General features: G+C 42.5%; 1 long non-coding RNA gene across 1 annotated transcript in view; it reads left to right on the forward strand.

Moving 5' to 3' along the window:
• Nucleotides 1–21,158, forward strand: part of LOC143695092 (uncharacterized) — a 54,768-nt gene extending 33,610 nt beyond the window's left edge. Inside the window, exons 10-11 of the long non-coding RNA XR_013184005.1 lie at nt 2,755–2,800; nt 20,344–21,158. This is a non-coding gene — a long non-coding RNA (uncharacterized LOC143695092). The remainder of the gene's footprint in view (nt 1–2,754; nt 2,801–20,343) is intronic.
• The last annotated feature ends 251 nt before the right edge of the window (nt 21,159–21,409 follow it).

Below are 21,409 nucleotides of genomic sequence, written 5' to 3' on the forward strand. Positions count from 1 at the left end.
ACAAATGAAGACTGATATTTAATGTAGTTTTTGTGTACTTTTATTTTGCTGTCATGTATTTTGCCTTAAAACTAATTTGTAATTTTCTGCATTTTGTGACATTATGATAAGATGTGATGCAAGTGGGGTTTCCATTTAGCAAATACACTGATGCATTTTTGAGTCAGGGTGGTTGAATTCTGAATTCTGACCTTAGGCTTTCATGTCTAGCAGTAACAACATGCAAGTTTAAATCTGCAGTCTTAAATGCTTCTCTTTGTGCTTTGGACTTGCCAAGGTAACCTTTTTAAAACAAGACAGTCTTAAGCTTATTTTAGATTCACTTGGGTGCCGCGTGTCCTCACTCTTCACTGTGGATATAGGGCACACCTTTCCCAGGAAAACTGGGACTTGCTGTGGAGCTGGACCCACACCCTGGGAGAGACTCTCCCACCCTTCTGGGGCTGGGGGAGGAAGCAGAGGAGCTGTTCCATCCCCACACAGACAGACTGCAGCCCTGGGGCACATCCAGAGCTCCCCAGTTGCTGCCTACGGGCTGGGAGCCCCGGCTGGGCTGGGCAGGGGTGGCACCAACCCAGGAGGGGAACCTGGGGCTGCTGCTGCTGCTGCTGCATCCCCACCTGAGCTCAGGCCTGTTGCTGATGCACTCTGCTATCTGTTAGATTTGCTAAGTAAAGATCAGATATATTCAGGTGGGATTTTGCACTTGTTCTACACAAATTTAGTAGTGTTGGACTCTATCAGATCATATAAAAGAAAGAATCCTTTAGAAATGATGTTGCTTTCTTGCTTCCAAACAGTAAATCATACAGAATAAAAAGTTTAAATAATGGCTATTAGATTAGGAAGTCTAAGAAGCTTTTACTACTTGGGAGCTTTGACTATTAAAAATTGATAAATTGCCATTGAAATACAAGCAGCTCTGCAATATGATAGATCAAAGTTCATTTTTTCCCCTAATGCAGAGTTAAGATGAGCAGGCTTACTTTTTGCTCATCTTCATTGCAGATCAAAAACATTCCTTTCTTTTTATTTGAGTGATCAATTTACTAGAAGAGCTCAATGTATATGTTGTGACTGCAGTAAAGTTCTTATTCACAAGCCTTTAAGCAGTAACACAGCTTGCTGGCATTATGCAAACCTCAGAACATCTCAGCTCTTCTGTCCAAAGTGGCTAGTGTGTCTCCTCCACATAATACAGGTGCAAATTGATTAGTTATAGCTTGTGAAGTGATATTTCTTAAAATATTTTGACCATGTTATTAAAAAGCTAACTCTTCTCAGTAGTGCTTCTACATCAAGTTAGCAGGAAGACTTCAGAATGTTGTGTTTTAGTGGACAGTATTCCAAAGAAAGTACTCAAACCACTGAAATGTAAACCTTGGAAAGACTCTTTGCTAGTGGCTTTTTAGAAATCTATTAATTGCATGTCAGTGTAGCTATGTGGGCTTTTCTTTTTTGTGTATCAAATATCTTTGTTACTTTCTAAGCATCTCTAAATCCACTCTGTGGCAATTTGTATTTTTTTTAAACCTTTTAAATTAAGTAACACAAAAATATGTAATGAACATGCAACATTAAACACTTTCAAGGGCAGCAAATATGATCACATCCTTCAGAAAATATTTCTAAAATGTGTGATTTCCAACCCACTAACTTACTTGAAAGTTGTGTAAAAGCTGCAGTTGATAACAAGGTCTTGTGTATCTGGATCTTTGGGTAAACACTGTCTGCCAGCATAGCTGGAGGAGACAGACATTTCCGTTTTTAAGATAGTTCTGTAAAGAAAATCCTTCTGTGGGTGTCCACACTTGGCAGCTGAGCTCAGGTCTGACACAGTGTGCACACACTGCCACAGCTCTCATCATCCCAGGAGGAGGAAAAACCTGCATGTGGCCCCAAAAAGGTTCAATCCTGCAAAGCACTTAAGCACAAAATTAGTTTTAAACTTAAGGGACAATATATAAGTTAAATGCAGACTTTGCTAAAAGATGCAGGATGAAATGCATATATTCCAGAAGGAGGGATATAATGAGTGAAAATAAATGGTATGGGAAAGCATCTATATAGATAACTAGGGAGGTAATGAAGGAATGCTTCGATTTCAGTTCAAGGAAAACTTAAATTGACTGCATTTTATTTCACATTAATCCTTCAGTCGTCTGCCACAGTTTGTGTCCGGCCATGAAATTTTCATCTGTGTGGTGTTATTCTTTGGCACATAAAGATGTACAGTCTCTGAGCCTGATTTGGCTCATCTTGGTGTTGATGACAGAAATTCCAATTTTGTCTCAAAGGGCACGATTGAACCAGTTAACATTTATTTCAGCCTTGCAGAAGGACATATTGCTTCTTTTACATATAAAGTATGCCAAAATAAGATTAAGAGACTTGATGAACATTGCATGGTAAGTCAGAGGCACACAGTCATAGCACTGAGGATTCCTTCCTTCCTGACTCTCACTTCCTTGTTTTATACTGTACTTTTGGTAATGTGTCTGCATTCCCACAGCAATATTCTTCTGGCACATGATAATGCAATAGCTTTGAAATATGCTTTTCATGTGATGTGTGAAAACATAAAATCTATAGATGTGCAGTATACATGGATAAAAGAATTCATATTACAATATGTAGCTACAAGCATAATAAATGGAAATTGATGAAAAGGGAATCTTTCTACTGCTGGGATTTTAAAGAATTAGACAAATGTGTGTAGTTCAAATAAGACAGAATTTCTGCTTCTTGTCACAGAAAGAGCGATGAACATGTATCAGAAGAGAAAATCAGCTGCTGCTTGGTAAGTACCCTATGATTTTTTTTGACTGCTGCCTTTTGGGCCCTACCAAGTCCTGTACTTACTGTGCTGATCAGGCTGCTGGCTCCTTTTCTGTTATTACATCACTCAAAAAGACAGTCTTTCTTAGAAAAACGAAAACTGTGCCAATGCAATACCATCTCTTCAGAAATAGTTTTATTAATTCATTTACATTGCAAGCTGGAGCTAAATCAGTATATTGGTGGAGACAATTCTAGGTCCAGTCTTTTCATGTTGGAGGCAGAAGAGATTCCCAGAGCAGTGACACTGAATGCTGTTTTACTCTTAGTTTTGTGGGCAGTCACTGGATAGTGCAATATTAGGTCAAGCACATCTTTTGATCTCTATATTTATGCTAAGTGGTTTTAATTCTTATTTTTGTTATTGTTTAAAGAGTGGTAGCAGTAGTAATAGCAGAGGTGTTATTGGCAGTGCCTGTGACCAAAGAGCTCATTAAAGGACAGCACTCTGGAGATGATGCCCTGTCTGCCTGGAACCAGCAGGACACAGGAGCTGTGTCCCATATGATGAATAACAAAAGAAAGGGTAGTTTACATTCTTTGATACATTTCTGCTCGATTAACCCCCAGTGGGATTTTTACCCCTCCAGTCACATTTTTTTGTTCCTCTAATCTTCTTTTGTATTTGCTCAGTGACCCCAAGCATGTATTTGACTTGTGACCCTATTTCTGTTAATAAAATACAGGCCATCTGACCAGCATTCACACCACTCCACTACAAGGTGATGATTACCTCATTGTAAGTGCTGGGAGTTAGCAGCTCACAGGGTGAGGCTGGAGGTTGGGTGGCCTGAAGATAAGATAAGATAACCAATGAAGGCAGCACAAGCAGTTCTGAGCTGTGCCTTCAAAACCAAACTGCAGAACTCCTTCAAAATATCCAATTCTACCCATAGAACTGCAGATCTCCTTATGTATTGTTCAGCTATTAATTAGTTGATAATGTTTAGGGGATTATGGCATGACAAAAAACGATTAGAGCTATAATGTGGAAATTTTCAGTATCTGTATGGGTGGTAGCTTATAAAATCAAAATGATCCCATTTCCATTTTGGGTTATCAATTATAATTATATGCCTCATGAAAAAAAAATGCATCGGCACTCAGTGGCAATAATTTCAGTATAGTGTTTTGAGGCTAAATTAATGCTGGAAAGTACAGGTGATCTCTTTCTAAACAAAGTAATATTTGTTTTAAAGCACCAGCAGAAATGTTGGGTGGTTTTTTCTAAGAAAAGGCATAGCAATGAACTTATTCATGCTTTCACCAATTCCTTAGAGCATGAGTCTTATGAGAGGCACTGTTAATTGTGTGTTACATGAAAAAATCATGCCAAAGCCATTTATCAGATATGTAATCTGTGTCTCTGTTTTGTGACAGGAAGCCATTATTTCCCCTGAAAAAACAAATCCGTTAAATTTGAACTATTAGATTACAGCAGGGTTAGGGCTGCTTCTGTGCTGTAGAGTCACATCAGGGTCACAGCCCAGTTCTAGAGATGTACTGCAAGAGCTTCATATCTGATTAAGACAAAAAACTGATAAAAATGTAATGCAGACTAACAATATGGAATTATCTGATGCAGTTTGGGGGGATAGGGGCAGGGGGTATAACATCATTCAGTTTATTTGCATATGTTTGTTCTTTCTGCTGAAATCAATCTCTTTGAAGGAAGCAAGAAAACTTTAGAAAAAGAAAATATTATTAATGCTGGTAAGAGAACACAGAAGAAAATCTTTAGTAAACATTTCTTTTCCAGTGTTGATTATCATTCTGTCTAATGTTTATTTTCATAGTTTTCTTTGATCCAAACACAAATAACAATAAAGTTAGCTTCATTTCTTTGAACTAACAAAACTATACTGTGGCCAAATTTGGAACAAATTTTTAAGTGGCGTTTTTGTTTTTCTTCAAAGCCACATATGAGATTTATAGAGTAGATATTTGCATAACTCACACCCTCTCCTGTAAAGGAATGTGTCTATGGCCAGCAGTGATTTACCTGCTCTGGGCCCCCCCTGCCTCTCCTGGAAGGCTGAGGGCTCTGAGCCCTGGGCACGCTCTGGGTGCCAGTGCAGGGAGCACCAGGGCTGGGGTCAGAGCTCATCCCCTGTCCTGTGGAAGTTGCTGCAGTTTGTAGGGCCTGACTGTGGCTCTGTGGGGCTGGCTCGTGGGTATGAGCCCAGATTGTGTCATTCCACCCTCCCTGCATCCCTATCCCAGCCTCCAAGCCAGCCAGAGCCCTGCCCATGGGCACCTCAGCTCAAGGGGAGCCCAGGGCCCAGGTTCCACCTTCACCAGCTTCTCCCATCAGACTCTGACAGATGATTGTGTGCTGTAGGCTTGGAAACAACCACATTCCTAATGTAAATATTGTGCAATTGCAAAATACGTACTGCAGTGTTTACCACGGTGCTTGAAAGCAGGCCTGCATTGCTGGGGGTGTTCTAGTCTGTGCATATTTAAAAACTCTGCCAAATCACAGATCTGCTCAGGAGAGCTGGCAGCACCTGCTGAGGCAATGGTGGAGTCTGTATCTGTGATGGGAAGCATCTCTGCCACCCTGAGATGACAGCCAGCATGTATTCTGGCTGTTCTGTGCAGCTCTCCTGCATGCAAATATTGGCCCTGAAAGTGGTGGAAGTTATGACAAAAGACCACAAGGTCCAGCCTCAGTCAATCAGCTACAGAAGAGCCATATCCTGGGTAAGCTGACTGCTTTAAGTTTTCTCAGGACATGGTACAGAAACATGAGAGATGCTCAGGTTCTCTAAAACTCTGTATTTTTTTGCTCTCCCATCACATCACAACCTCTGCTTAGCCTGGCTGAGCAAGGGCATCCAGTCCAATGATTGATTGCCTCTGTGAGCAGATCCAAATTTCACTCTTAAATCAGCCAGCATGTGGTTGATGACAGGGACAAAGCCAGCCCTCATCACTCCCTAAGCAAATCATCTTCCTCTTTACTGTAAATTTGACCAAATTAAGATTTCACCATTGAAAGAAGTGTCAGAATTTCCACCAGGTTCACATGGAATTTGGATTTGGCCATTGACTTCTAGGTGCAAATGGCTTCTAAAGGGTTACTTTTAAATAAGTAGATGTTTAAGTGCTTCACGACATTGTAAAAATAATAGCAAATGCCAATAACATGACTTCAGGTATTGCTAAAAAGTGTCATTATAAACTGGGTGGTTTTAAGGTTAGTTCAGAACTAATCCCAGTGACTGCAGGTGACTCACACTTGAGTAAGAATGAAAATTTGGGTTTTGAACTATGTAGAAGAGTTTTGGCTGAACCTTTTAAATTTCTTTGTGAAGGGGGAGAGGTGAGGTGGGCACGTTAGTTGGGAGCTTTGGTTTTTCTAATACTTATAAAAATGCCAAATAGAAAACAGTTGTTAACTTCTGTAGTTTGTTCCAGTCAAAATAAAGTATTTCTGGTCCTAGAGGAGGGAACCCTGAAGTGGTACCTAAAGGTCCTGCCTGAATTTGCAGGGCCCTTCCCTTTAAAAGATCATCTCCACTAAAAGCACAACCAAAAAAACTTAGTTTCCTTTTTTTTTTTCTTTCTAACCCTATGAAAACAGGAGTACCAGAGCTGATACTTCAGTTGTTGTGCAGTTCACTCCATATGAATGTAGTTAGGAATGTGGGACTGGAAACACTTCACACATCCAGGCTCTGTTTCCTCAATTGCTGGCAGAGGTCGGGTAGGTACAGAATGAGTCCTCAGCAGCATCCACTGCAGATGTCCCAAGAAGCAAACCTAGAAAAGCTAGAGAGCTTCAGGACACCCATGTCTTGATGGAAGAGTGGGAATCAGCTCACTTCCAAAGTTCATTAGCTTTACATTTTCACTCAGTGTTAAGTAAAAAATACACAGAAGTGCTGACTGCTAGAAAAAGCTCTTGCCATTTCTTGCTGTGGAAGGAAACAGGGCTTTGGCATGGAGAAGCAGAGTCCCCTGCATTCTGCAGTCCCTGAGGCTGGGTGGCTGTTGGACAATTCGGAGCTAAGCACAAAATCATGCTCAGTGTTCTTCCTTCCTCCCTTAAAAAAAAAAAAAAAGTTTCTAGCCTGTATTTCTGCCAGGATGAACAGAAAGCCTTGCAGATGGGTGTAGACACATCTGCCTGAGCCTGCAGAAGCCTGAAACAGCAGCAGTGAGGGGTTTAGTGCTTGGAAACTCAAGAGGGTTGGCTATGCCAGGGCCAAAAACTCAGCATGTGTTACAGCTCAAAATAAATGGCAGTCCATGTACAAATAAATAGTATATAGCTTGCTGTAGTGGTGGCTCCATTTTGGAGAGGTTGTGTTTGGTTTTTAATATTCAGCTACATCATATTTAATGATCTATTATTTCTATATTCAATTAAAACAAAATATTTGCAGTTATTGTGAGAAGAAGCTTTGCCACTGATGGCCCAGGCTGAGGTGGGTGCAAAGCTTTTGTGGTGCCTGGAAAAGGATGTGGGTGCTGTCCTGGCCCAGCTAATTGAGGTAGAATATCTGTCTTGAAAATTGCTCTTCAAAATGTAGCACCACTGTGCTCTTCACATCTAGGGACTGAACCAGGAGTTGTGGCTCCAAACCCTTGTGTTGTATGGTCCCATGGTGATTCCTCTTCCTTCATCTCCAGTAATTTTCCTGTGCTGAGTCTGGTCTCTCCCTTCTGCTCAGCAGGGGGTGGGTTTGTTCTTTTTCTTTGTTCTATTAATTTTCTCATGACTACTATCTACTATATTCACATAACAACCACTGTCAAGCTACTAAAACAGTTTTGAAGTATATTAAATCCCCCATTTTAGAACAATAAGGAAAGGGTTTTACTAAATAAATACATAAAGCTTCTCTTAGATCATGCAATAAGGAAACTGAATATAGAGCTAAAGTTCCCAGCACTTGGGAGGACAAAGGAGCAGTTTACTACAGAGCTTTTTCCCAACACCCAGAGCTCTGATAGTCCTTAGAGGAAATAATAAATCTTTCTCTTTGTCACTCTTCTCTTGGTTTCTTTTGTTGTTTAGGAATAAAAAAAAATTAAATGTCTAGGTACTACTTACAAGGCAGCTTCCCTGATGTTTCTGGTAGTCCAACCAAGGGACAAGACTGTGTGTATAGGAAGGGGAGATGAACAATTCACCCTGTAAAGGAATTAAAAATAAAAGTGGAAATCCTTTGTGAGAAGAGTGGTGAGGATTATAGCTGCATGCTTTCACTAATGACTTTACAAACATTTAGCCAGAGATAACCCAGAAATCCAGTTGCACTTTATTTAATATTCAGATAAGGACCATTCACCTGCTGTTAAGCTACAACATCTACAATCATTCTTTGAATACTGATAATTATATGAAGCAGACTCCCCTAGAGGCTGGTAGTCTAGTCTGGATTCACCTGGAATACAAAGATGAATAATATTGCATATTACATGCACCCAAGTAGTTGCAATTTATAGAAATGTCCATTTATACTCCTGAACAAAAGATGTGTATTTCCCTAGGGGCACAGTGTATGGTGATAAAAACCTGTGTGTGGGGACAGTTTGGATTGTAACTCCTAGCAAGCCTGTTGATTAATTAATAAACAAATAAATCATTATATTTAGCCAGATCTCTCACTCCAAGCCCATAAAAGAGAAAATGTTAAAAATTAATTTTGTGTGGCTCACCATAAGGAAGGGTTACTCAGAGACACCAGAAATGAGTATGAGAAGTGGCATCCAAATGGCTCAGAGTCCGTGTGTGTGTACATTTTTAAAAGATGAGTAGCATTAGGAATCTGCTCCCATCTCCTCCTCCTTTCCTCCTCTTTCTCCCTTCAGGTGCCTTGTCCTTGTTCTCCCCTCTCGTTTGCTGATGGCTGATAACACCTTATCTCCACCAGGGAAGCAACTGGGAAGTTTGCTCCTTCCTCACAAGACTGAGGGTATAATTAGAACCATGCACCTGCTCAGTCCTCCAGTGACTCAGTTAGTCTACATCCATGTCAAAATCCATGCTGTGAGGGTAATTTGATCATCTCACTTACTTTTTTCATATGCTTGATATGAATAAACCACCAGAACAAGCCTCCGTTGAGTTGGTTCAGTTTAATCTCACAAATTTGTGTCAACTCTTTGTTGCCAGAAGAATTTTATCATTTGATCTCATGGTTACACTTTAGTAGACTTTAGTACATATTTTATTTCACTCTCCAGAATATAAAATTCCATTCTTGTGTCAAAATCATCTCTTTATTATTATCTATTTATATTTCTGTGATACTTACAGGCTTCAGCTGAGATCAGAGTCTTGTTGTACAAGACAATATAGAAACAAGCAATAAAAGAATTCTGGTCATAGGAGCCTTGTAAGCTGAAAAAAGGCTGGGAGAAAGGAAATATTGCCCCCCTTTTACAGATGGGAAGGTGAAGCTTTGACAATCTTCCTGTACAAGGCAGAGCAGTGTCATACAGTGATAGTGGAGAGTCCTGGAAAAGCAGCAAAGTCCAGAAACTATCTAAAATAGAGGTGGATTTAAACCCTAATGTACTGGCAAGCATCCATATAAGTTCAAGTAAGTTATAGATGTACACTGGTTTCATTTGCACATTCAGCATTCCAAAGCTCCCTTGGCCTTCTCCATCCCTCTTCATCTCCCAGACCTCCCTTCAAAGGCAGCTGACACCACTTTTTGATGCTGCCTTCTTAGGCTCATAAGAGTGTGTTTGCCAGTGCTTTCACTCTAGCATTTAAAAAAAAATTTACCTTGAGCCCTGCAATGCCACAGGGGTGTCAAATCTCTCTGACTGCAGCAGGCTCAGCAGAGATACATCAAGGCTCTCTTAGACTCTCCTTCCCAACATGTGAAGGGCAATGCAATCTTTTTGTCCTTGAACTGAGCCTGGAATCTCCTGCATTAGAATACTTTCCCTCTGCTGCTGCCAGAAGACCCTGCAAGAGCCCAGGAAAGCTGTGGCCAGCCCAGGACATTCACTCATGACCAAAGCAGCAGAGCAGCCCTTGGGTGTTCCCTGGAGACAGCAGAAAGGAGAGGAAATGGTAAGTTCACCATCTCCCTTTCAGAGATATGACTAAATATAGGAAGGGAGCCTGCCAGGAAAGGGGGCTGTGGGTGTAGCAGTGTGTGCAGAGGTGCTTGTGCTCCCCTCAGATCTGCTGGGCTCTGCTTGGGGTGCTCAGCTCCTGAGCTGAACTCCTCACCATCCCCACTGTGCCACTGCCTTCTGACTAAATACCAGTTCAGACTAATTGTCAAGGATCAGATAACAGGAAAATATTTCTATTTGACAGTCTACTATTTTTCAATTGTTCCTCTGTTACATATCTAAGTAAACATTTGTTCCACTTATCATTTCTGAGCAAGAGACATGAATCATTTGACTAGTAAAACCACAACGACAGCTGTTGCTTATTAGAAACAGTCATCTTGTTCAAGGGCCTGCTATGGAGGAGTTCTTCAGGAAACTGTTTCTGCTTTTAGTGCTTTGCAGTGCAATGAAAGCAAAGTTGTAGAAATTAGGGCATTTTTGTTTCGCTGATGTGATTGGCAAAACACCCAGGCACATACACACACATGGAACAATCATTACAGCTGAGCCCCCAAGAAACAGGAAAATACCCACTTAAGAATACTACTAATGATATAATACTTATGGTCTTTGTGGCTTTTATACAGAACTCTACATTATAGTGAAACAAAACTAGATTTAAGGGTCCCTTGGTAAGCAGGTTGTATGTTTGGGATTTTGGTGTTGGATACAATATTTATACAAGTTATTATGCATGTAACAGAAATATGTTTTGCCATTCATGGTTTTTCCAGCTCTCAGGAACAAATTAACCTTGGCTTCATAAAATCCCTGGAAGCCAGTCATCAGTGGTCACTACTACATTACTCTCAGAATAAGCTTCTTGAGGCAGTGATTTAAAAAAAGAAGAATTTAAAAAATTCTGGTCAGAATAGGAACAGCAGAGACAGCAACAAAATACTTTTTTAATTTGTGGAAACAAAATAGGGAAAAAAAAACCCTGGACCATGACAAAATCAAAAACAATTAAGTGAAACAGAGTCAGGTTAGACATGAGGATTTTTCCCTTCCTGGAGTGCTGGTTCAAAGGCATTATAGATCATATGGGCCAAAATCTGATTGTTTCTGTGACCTGTATGGAACAAAATTGTGTTAAACAGAGTCCTAAGAGCTGGGCATTTTATCAGACAAAATCACTGGAATGGTGTACCTTGTATGATGCCCCTATTGTCAGCTTTGAAGGGAGAAGCCAAAGACTAAATGAGCATAGAGACTGTGCTGATCCCAGCAGAGCAGAGGGGAGGAACCTTGGCAGGGCAGTGGAGAGAGGCTACCAAGTAATCTGCTCAGGTAAATAGCAGAGTTTGTGGCTTGTGGCTGTTACTTAGATACCTTTCAGACCTGCAAAATTAATTTTCAAACACTAAAGAAGAAATAGTTTTTAAAAAAATAATTTTAAAGACTTGTTGGAGTATGGCAAAAGAAAAGGAAGGCAGAGCAGGAAAGCAGTGGAGAGAAGCGTGTCACTGAGGAGGCAAAGCTGAGGTTTATTATGGGTTAGAAATCTGCAAAACTGTCACCAATTCAATAACAGCATCCAACGAGGTTTCCAGAGATCATATCCTGCCCTTCCTTCACCCTCACAACGCTCACTGATGGGAGTCAGCACTTGACTGCAGCTGGGTATTTAGAAGTCATTTGTTCTGGGTAACATGCCTGTTCTTACTAATCTTAGTCAAGTAAGTAGTCCATCCTCATGTGTCATCCCACCAAGTCAAATGTGCTATTAGCATAAGTGATGATTACTTATCCCTGTGAGGTCCTGTGAGGTTGGGGCTCCCAGCAGCAGTGCACTTGACATGGCAGTCTTTCTATTGTAATTTAATAAAACGGGGCCCAATTCAGTTCAGAGGTGCCTTGAGGAATAAGCTAGACTTAAATGGTGCTTAGGCCTTTGACTAGACCTCTGAAAAGCCTTTGTTCATGGAGTGAATGCTAATTAGTCAGAGGAGGGTTATTAAATTATAGACTCGGTTCTTCATCATTGCTCGGAGCACGGTACCTCTGCAAGTGCCTGAGCAAAAGAATGCAAATCTGAGCACACACAGAGGGAAGTTAAGGCATGATTGCTTTCCTTGGTAAACACAGGGAGTGCAGAAATGTCATTAATAAGCAGGACAGAGAATCTGTACCTGTCAGTGGGTAGATTTTGCTCCAGAAGAATGCAATGCACTAAAAAAGGATGGAATATGGCACTGTGGAAAGCTGCATCTGCCAGCTGCACTGGGATGGATCCAGAGAGGTGGATGGAAAAGGCCTGAGGCAGAACCCAGCCAGGGGAAATGTGAGTTTGGTGAGCTCTGAATCAGAGCAGGCACCCTTGGCAGGGCAGTGGCAGTGGCACACTCAGTGTCACATCCATAAACTGATCAGTTTGCCCAGGCAGGTGCCCAGTGCAATGAGGAATCAATCAGTTCATTTTCTGTGCCATGGCTCTCTGCTAGGGAACAGGAGCCTGACTGCTGCATGGATACATCAGGAAGACATTTCAGTCACATGCTTTTAATGGGCTACAGGTATTTCTAACAGCTGGCACTCTTGCTTCTTGGAGTTCTCATATCTTTTTGCTTTTTACCTAATTTCTGAGCAGCTCCCAGCCTCAGAATGGCTCCTGTGTTCATTCTGAGCCTTGGTTATAAGACCCTACACCTTTCACAGCATTTACAGATTTTGTGAATACTGCAGTAATTCCTTGTGACCTTTGTGATCATCTTAATTCATCCTTCTCCTGATTCCCAAAATGTAGTTAATGTAGGAAAATTTTGGATTATAATTTTCTAACCAACAAGCTCTCAGCTTTGCTCTTTGCTACATGTGATCTGCTGGAGCTACAGAATGCATGAGTGGTCTTCTAGGTGACCCCAAAAGGTTTGATGATTTTTTTTTTTTTTTTGTTTAAAAAAAAAAAAAAAAAAAAAAAACAACAAAAAAAAAAACTAGATCTTTGAGAAGGATTTAATTAGTGGTACAAAAAATATTGCCCAGCTGTTAGATCCAAAGGGCTCAGCACAACAGATCACAAATAGTAGACTCATTCTCACATTTGATCTTTGCTTTGCTGCCTGTATCTGTTTAAACAACCTGCAGTTTGTGTGCTGCTGCATTTCAGCTTTCCAGCCAGGTGTTTGTGAAGGATTGCATTTATTCAATTAGTACATAAATGCTTGCCAAATTATGTATACTAATGGCATATATGCAGGTCAATCCTGTACCATCACACATACAAAGTTCATTTTGTATCACTTGGAATTCTGGGAGAAAGACTAAAATCTGAGTATTACATCAGATCTTCACTAGATTAACAAAAAAGAATCATCATTGTCAGTATCACTGACAAACAGTGCTAGGAAAATATTTTTTTAGTTGTCTGGATAGTGTTTGTTTTTCTCCTGTTAGATTTGTAAACAAGTTCAGACATTTTCAGAGTTTTGAGGCTTTTGTCATACCCTTGTACAGCCTAAGAGCATACCCACACTTCAGCCAGCTGTAATCCATATGAATTCAATAGGACTTTCATGGATGAAAATTAAAAACCTTGCAAAAAAGCTTGCTTGATCAGATTTTAAAAGATTTCAAGATCTGTATGTGTTCACCATCATGTTTAAAATAAGCATTTTTTATTTGCCAGCAATCCAAGGACCTGATTTTATTTTGATTTTCCCATTAGCCTGGCAGTTTAGCCAGTAGAACCCTTTTATTCCTCCCACTGGAGTAACAGAGAGAAATTAATTTGATTCTAGTGGATACTTGTTGATTTCATTATCATATTATAGAAAATAAAGATTACAATTCCAAATGATTTTGCCTGCAGTCCACGCACTAACCATGTAAATGGCAATATGTGGAAAAGTTGACTACATCATAAAAAATTTACTTCCTGCAAGGATTTTGTTGAATTGGTTTCAAAAGACTCTGCTGTTTGGCATCTTTCCTGTACTGAAATTCTAGAAGGTAACTGCATTATGTGCATGTAAAACATGCAAAAGGAAACAGTCACTGAACTCTTTCTTTCTGCTACCAGACCTAACTGTAGCTTAGAATAGGTGCCTGAAATCCAAACTCTAGATAAATACAAGATGTGTGCATTGTATAACCACTAATGGAAGGTGAAATACTCTTCTCCTTCACTTGCTGGTGAGTGGCAAAGGCTCCATCTAATGCTAATTTGAATATTCTGCCAACAGTTGGGGATACTCTGCCCCTGCCAAAATAAATAAATGAATAAATAAATAAATAAATGCTTCCAACTCTTAGAGCAAATGCTTGTAAGTCTATAGAAAACAAATTAGAAATGTGTTATTCTCAATGAAAAAAGTCTCCACAAGAGCTATAATTTTATTTTTTTAGTGCACAGAATAACATAAATCAAAAGAAGCAATAGTCTACCTTGTGTTTTGACTACTTTGACCCTCTTCAACCCCTGCCAATTTTTATCTCATTTTTGTTTAACTTTGTACATCAGAGTTTAATTTTAAACCTGGTCCTGAAGACAGTGATGTATAGGGTACATCAAGTATAGCTTAAATTACCCTCTCCCCAGTGATTTGAAGTTGAGGGGAGGGTCTTACTCTGCAGCAGGGTGGGAAAGAGAAATGGTCAGATGCTGCCCTTTGAACCTGACCACCCTCAGCTACAGAAACATTTATGCCAGAACATCATTTATTGATTTTATTATATTTTAGGATCTCTTAAAACTGTTGGTGAAGTTTGCCATATATTAATTTTTGACACATGCATATAAAAACAGAAATATGGGTTGAGCAGAAACTATAAATATAGACAACACTGCCCAATAAACTTACATCCTTTCACTTATAGGTTTCTATTTCAGCTGATCATTCCGAGCAGCCTGTCTTTGAAAATAAATATTACCCCTCTGATAAGCTAACCAATTTGAAGATTAAAGCTGCATTTGAGGATTAAACTTTTTCTTATTTGATTATTGTTGTGTCTTGTAGCAGTAGAAGATAAATATTAATAGAACGTTACAGCCCGATTCTGCCCACTTCACTCGTGTGAGCATTTCATACTGTGAGACTGAAGGAATTATGCAGGATTTGGCCCTAAAACTCAGCTCTGACTGCTGTTTTCTGTCTCCCATGAAATGTTGCATGTACCCAGCAAACTCCTGAACCCAGGGCTGCCACAGAAAGCCCTCACTGATGGGTAGCTCTGAGGACCCACCCTCCAATTATGTACCACTGAGCTGGGAAGGTGTTTTTGTTGAGGAGAACCAAAACCACAAGAAATGCTCTACAACAGACCACAGAATGGGTTTGGCACCTGTGTCTGCCCAGAGCAGAAGTTTGGGAGTTGTGTTATCTGTGGCCTGCTGACCCCAGGAGAGGGGGCTGACCTTGTCTTACAGGCAGGAGTCTATTGCTATGGCTCCCCTGGGAGCACAAAGCAGCTGCAAACTGCTGCAATGATTAACCCTTATGTGTTGGAGATGTAACATCGAGTCATGGTAATAAAGCTTTCACTGCAGAACGGATCTCTGCCTTTGTAAATTGTTGCTCTTATCAGCTGCACTGGAGGATGTTATCCCTTTCCTGTGAAGCATGACTGCTGTGCTGCTCACTGGAAAGGAGGCCAGATCTATAGACTGGCTGATATTTATTCAATTGCTTTTAGAACAATGCAGAGAACACACTTTGTTTAGGCTAAAAAATGCAGTGTGTGAAAACAAACAAAACAAAAAAAAAAACCACCATGAAATACTCATACATATGAAACAATATATTAATTAAAATCCAGAATGCCTGTAGCAGATTTGAAGCTGGGAATGCCAGATTTGCTATAACAGACAACTGTGTTGCTCTGTTGAGTCCAGGCTTCCATTTGTGGAAGTAATTTATACCTAATGTTTTGTAAAAATGCAAACCCTTCCAGCCTGTGACTTACCTGGACAATTACAGGATTTTGCTGTTTGGCTGGAAACAGAATGTTTGTAGCAATCAGTATTCATCTCCCCAAAACATAAGCAGTGTAAGTTTTATTTTGTCATACACTTCAAACACAGACCCACTTCTGTGCTCTCCTATTTGCCAGGGAGCCAAGGGGAGCTGTGAGTGTGTCTCAGCTAAAATCCAACCTCAGGTCTGTGAACAGGGACCTGGCTTCCTCAGAAACGTGATGCCTTTTATCTCAGTGTGCTTCCTACCCTCCAGCCCTTCCCTTGGCAAATCTGTGGCCACATCAAGGCCCTGAAAGCAAAGGTGACCTTAATGTAAACCCTGGTGTGACACTTTCTGCTTTAGTCTGCAAAGAGCCAGAAACTCTATCTCTGAGAGATGGAGGCTGTGTGTGTGTCACAAGGGCTGTCACTGCCCACAGTCTCTCTTTCACAGGGACTTTCCAACATCCCAAGGGCCAAGAAGAGCAGAAGTTATTTGTTCAACCTCTCCAGCCATGGAAGCAGCAGCTCTGTTGGTCCTTGCTCACCCCATCAGAGGCTGGATGGACCAAGAGCATTGCAGGAGTCTGTCCACTGCTCCCAGGGACTGTTTGTAGTTCTTACACACAACCTTTTTCAAAGGATAAAAACAGCTTCCAGGTTCAGGGATTAAGAAAAAAAAAATAATCCCTTTGGGGTAAGCAGTGGGAAAATAAATTCAATTTAAGGAAACAAAAATGTTTTCCCTAAAACAACTGAGGTCTTATGAGTTTTGGGAGGGGATATTGTATAGTACATTGGAGTCACTAGGTGCAGACTAAGAAAAGGTAATGGGAAAACCTTTCCAGCTCAGGAGTGACAGCTAGGAAGGAGGCTGGACTGAGGATGGGCTTCCTTGCAAAGTTCCCTGGTGTTTGGAGGGAGTGGGTTAATGCCCTTTGGTAAGAGGGACATTAACACCACTCTGTATTCCATGATTCATCCCTTTCTCCACATCTTTCAATCACATTGCTCCAGCCTGCTGTAATTAAAAAGAAGCTGATCTGCAGGAGCCATGCTTGGGCTGGCCAGGCCAGGGGCTGCACCAGGTATTCTTTATTTCTTATCAAGGAAGAAGCTGCTGTGGGCTACTGATGCTTTGCTGTCTGGTGTTTGGATTCATCTGCTTGAGAAACAGTGCAGATAGTTTTATGGCAAAAGTTAGGCTAGACAGGGCTTTTCCTCACTCATCAGCACTGGGAGCATTTTTCTACAGGGACTGCAGATGAAAGCAATGAGTTTATTCCTCTTTCCCCAACTCCACCTCCTCAGGCACATCAGTGCTGTTATTTTAACAACAACAGCTGTAGTTAAAAAAAATACTATTAAACCTCACTGAGTCCTGGAACAGTAACTATAGATAGAAAACCAGTGACCAGACAGTTAAACTCCCAAACTGACCAAACAGGGTGGCAGAGGCAGTAACTTAATTTACTCCCTTATCAGCTCCAGCAGTGCCTGTTTTTCCCTGAGTAGCTGCTGTGGTCTCACAGGTGGAGGCTGTTGGGCACTGAGGGGAGCAGAAGTTGCCTGTTCCCTCTTTAGGAGGATGGGGAAGGGTTTCTTGGTGTTGGTACCTTGTGTCCTGCCTGGCTCCTGTGGGTGTGAGAGGCTGCTGAGGTGGTAATGGTGATGATGGTGATGGTGATGGTGATGGTGATGGTGATGGTGGGCTCCAGCTTCTGGGGGCTGTGTCCCTCCCTGCATCCCTGCCTTTGGAGGCTGGGGAGGCCCTGTGTGCCCTCTCACATCTCATCTCTCCTCTGGCTGTCACTCCTGTTCCCAAGGTACTGTTGCCCTGATATTTGGTTACTCAAAGGGGAGAAAGAAGCAACAAATTTACTGAAATTATCTTGATGTTAATTTGTTCTCTTGTGGGGTTTCTTGTGTGAAGGGGGTATCTACTCTATTAACTCCCATTAATATCAAACCTCTACTATTAATAGGATTTGCATATGGAAAGGAAGAGGATTGACCTTTAAATTCATTAAATAAAGCAAATTTTAAGAAATAATTTTAGTTAAAAGCATTAGTGTGATGAAAAATAGAAGAACAAATACAGAGACATCAGTATCTGGGCTTTTGCTAACACTAACGAGCAAATTATTGTAAGGGAAGATTTGCATCATTGGAATACATATTCCATACTGATATATGGGATGCAGGGTTATCTTTGTATGGCTCCTCTTTCAGAATATATTTTCTTCTTATAAAATAGCCTCTTTTTAACTCCCATTGGGGACCTCCTTATAAATGAGGAACTGGTCCTCAAGGGACTGGCCTGGCTAGAAAAGTGTGTTATTAAAAAAAAAAAAAGTGCATATTAGAATACTAAGCAATATAATTAGCCCATTTCTTTGGTTTTTAAGAAAATCTTTTTTTAAAAAAAGTATAGCCAAGTTTTAATTAAACATATTCTCTGGGTGTTTGAATTTTGTAAGAATTAGAAAATCTTGCTGTATTTTAGAGGGATTAATTGCATCAATTTAAGGTTCTGGCTCCAATCTCTGCTATGCAGCCAGGTATCACCACTGCTCTTGCAAAGCAGGTACAGTGCTGAGAGTGAGGAGTGAGGTTTGGCCACAGAGCTGGGGCCACAAGCTGCCCCTCAGGTGGGCATTCTCAGCCTCTGGGTGGCAATGAACATGTTCATCTTTGAATCTTTTACACAGGAATAAGCAGAGGTTCTCTATACCAAAACTGGGTAAATCTACAGATTCAAAATATGATTGCTCCTAATGATAATATTGATTTACACATGCTGAAAAGCTTCTGTTTCCTTCCCAGCAAAGAGTCTAAAATGTAGATGAGCAGTGTTTTTACCACCCTATCACTTTTGGAGGCTGAGTCTTGAGGTGCTGATGTCCAGTGGTCTCTGGGTCTCCACTCTGCTCTTAGGTCTTCCCCCACCCATGTCTCAGCTTGCTGTCACAGCCCTTTGGAAAATACTTTGAGATGCTTGGATCAAACTTGCTGCTGGTCCAAAGTAGCATTAATCAGTATTTTGTGCTATTTTGTCATGCAGCTCAGTCTATAAATCCAGATATTTATTCTGTTCCTGTTCTCCCTCAGGCTCCCACAAGTGGGAAGAGGTGAAACGGTTCAGGTTATTCTTCTCAGAGCTCAGCTAATGTCATCTGCTGAATACAGCTCTAAACATCTGAAGCTGGTGAAATTAAATAAAGTGTGAGCATCCTTTGGTCTGGAGCTCTTTGCCTTTAGAACAATTACTCATGGTAACCTTAACAATAGTATATTAAGGGAAAAAAAATCCTCATAAAAGAATGTAGTGTTAGGATGGAGCTCTGCCTGATATTAGAACAATTATGGAGCAGATGCATCCACTCCGAACAAAGTGACCTTTTCATCAAGTTACAAAACATTAAAGGTTAAAGAATGTTTGAAAGGAAGTTAATACTTTTAAAACATTAAAAAAAAAATGCCATTCTTTCTGGACCCGACCAAAATCTGTGGGAAAATGAGATGACTGTTCAGGCACATCCAGTCATAATTTAAGCAACTCTGATTACAGAAGGATACAAGGTATTTTTAAATCGTCTGTTTTCTTTTACAATTAGAAGCGCTTTTTCGAAAAAGAAAGATTTGATAGGAATAAATACCCAGTGACAGAAAGCTGGTTAATTGCAATTTTAAAGTCACATTCCTTTCTCTCCATTGTGTACAGAGGAGAACAAAGAGCGGGAATCAATGGTGGTGTCAGATTTTCTTAGTTTCCACGTTTCACCTGACCCGGGCGGTGCAGAGCCCGCTGCCCGGCTGGGGAGCGAAGCGCTGCGGCTCCGGCCCCGCGGCTGCTGCTCGCCAAGGGCCACCGGGAGGGGACAAGGGCCACCGGGAGGGGACAAGGGCCACCGGGAGGGGACAAGTGTCCGGCGGCGCCCCGGGCTGCGGGACAGCGGTGGGGCGCTCGGGGCCTGTGCCCGCACAGCAGCCCGCAGTCACGTCCGGGAGTTTTCTCGGCTGCGAGTGGGGGATGCCGGGTCCCGCACTCTGCCCGCATCCCCGCACTGTCCGTGCGGGGAAATTCGGCTCCGGGATTTAGGGCCCCGCTGGGGCTGTCCGTGTGTCCTGGCGGCCCGCACGGGGTCAGAGCTCGGCGGAGGGGGAGGAAGAGGAGGAGGAGGCGGCCCGGGGCTGCGGCCGCGCTGGCTGTGCCCGGCCCGGTGCGCGTCCCCCCGGCGGTACCGAGCTCCGCCCGCACCTTGGGGGCGGCTGCAGCGCTTCCCTTCCCGCCGCCGGGTCAAGGTGAGCTGCTGGCAGATGGGAAGCTCCGTACGGATAAACTTCTGTGTGCGAGCGCTGTGTGCCAACACTAAAACACCCGCCAGGGAAGGAAGTTTCTGTGGAAAAAAGAAAAAAAAAAAAAGAAGGATTTTGCTCGAAGTTTTATCCACTTCCCCCTTCTAGTTTTTTTTTCTTTTATTTTCTTTTTTTTTTTTTTTTTTTTTTTAAAGAGTATCTGAGCACAACAAAATCTTCATTGCGTTGAGCCGCAGACGGTCAGCTGAGGAGCACCCGCGTACTCTGTGCGATGAGAACTTTCAGGTGATGCGAGAAATAAGCGGGGAATCCCTTCCACTTCTCCGGGATCCTCCAAATGCCTTTCAAATTAGCCAGCCCTGAGGATCGGTGCCAGGCTCCACAAAGGCGTTCCCAAAGCCTGCAGCCAGTAAAACTTTGTGTAGGTAAAATTAGCCAAAGACCTTCTACTGAGACAACAGCCTTTGTTGTCACATGTGGTGGAGTTCCAGGATCTGTAACTATTTTTCTTAAAAGGTTTTCCTACTGCCCCAGTGAATGCATTACGCTACAGTAGCTCTGAAATGGTATCGCTTATTTCTTTCAAAGCAGCGGCCGGTTGTTTCTTCAGGGACCCCGTGTCCTTTCGAGGGAGGGGAAAAAGTGATGGCTGAGCGGGACTGAATCGCGCCGATAGCTCTTATTTTAAATCAGCATCATCTCCAAAGGGCGCAGCCCCTGGGAGCGCGGAGAGCGCCGGGGCGGCCGCTGCCCGGGCCGAGCGGGGCTCAGCCCGGGTGAGACCCGGCAGGGGCGAGCGGGGGCCGGGACAGCTCGGTGGCCTCAGCCCTTCTCGGTCCGAGAGGGAAGGCGGAGGGCCCGGCTCTCCGGGCAGCAGCAGCGGCGGCGGCGGCGGCATCGCCCCGCAGAGCCGCGGCCGGGCCGCCGCTCTCGGTGCCCGGGTGGAACCGGGAACTTGTTGGCCCCGGCGGGGGCGGGCGGTGCGCTCCGACCGCCGCGGGAGAGGAGCGGGGCACGGAGGGAGCGCCCAGCGCGGGGCCGGGCACCGGCACCGCCCGCCGGGCACCGCCGGCTGCGGGACCGGGACCGGGCCGGCCCGCTCGGTACCTCAGAGCGGCTCCCCCGGCCGAAACCTACCGCCCCCACCGCTCCCCGCTGTGCCTGGGGATTTTCTTGGGGGGATGTATTTCTGATATCTGGGGTTGGGTGGAGAATTGCTGTCAACTCCAGGCAGAAGCGAATCGATTCGGACAAGATTAC

This window comes from Agelaius phoeniceus, chromosome 12, assembly GCF_051311805.1.
Source record: "Agelaius phoeniceus isolate bAgePho1 chromosome 12, bAgePho1.hap1, whole genome shotgun sequence".
Classification (NCBI taxonomy): Eukaryota; Metazoa; Chordata; class Aves; order Passeriformes; family Icteridae; genus Agelaius; species Agelaius phoeniceus.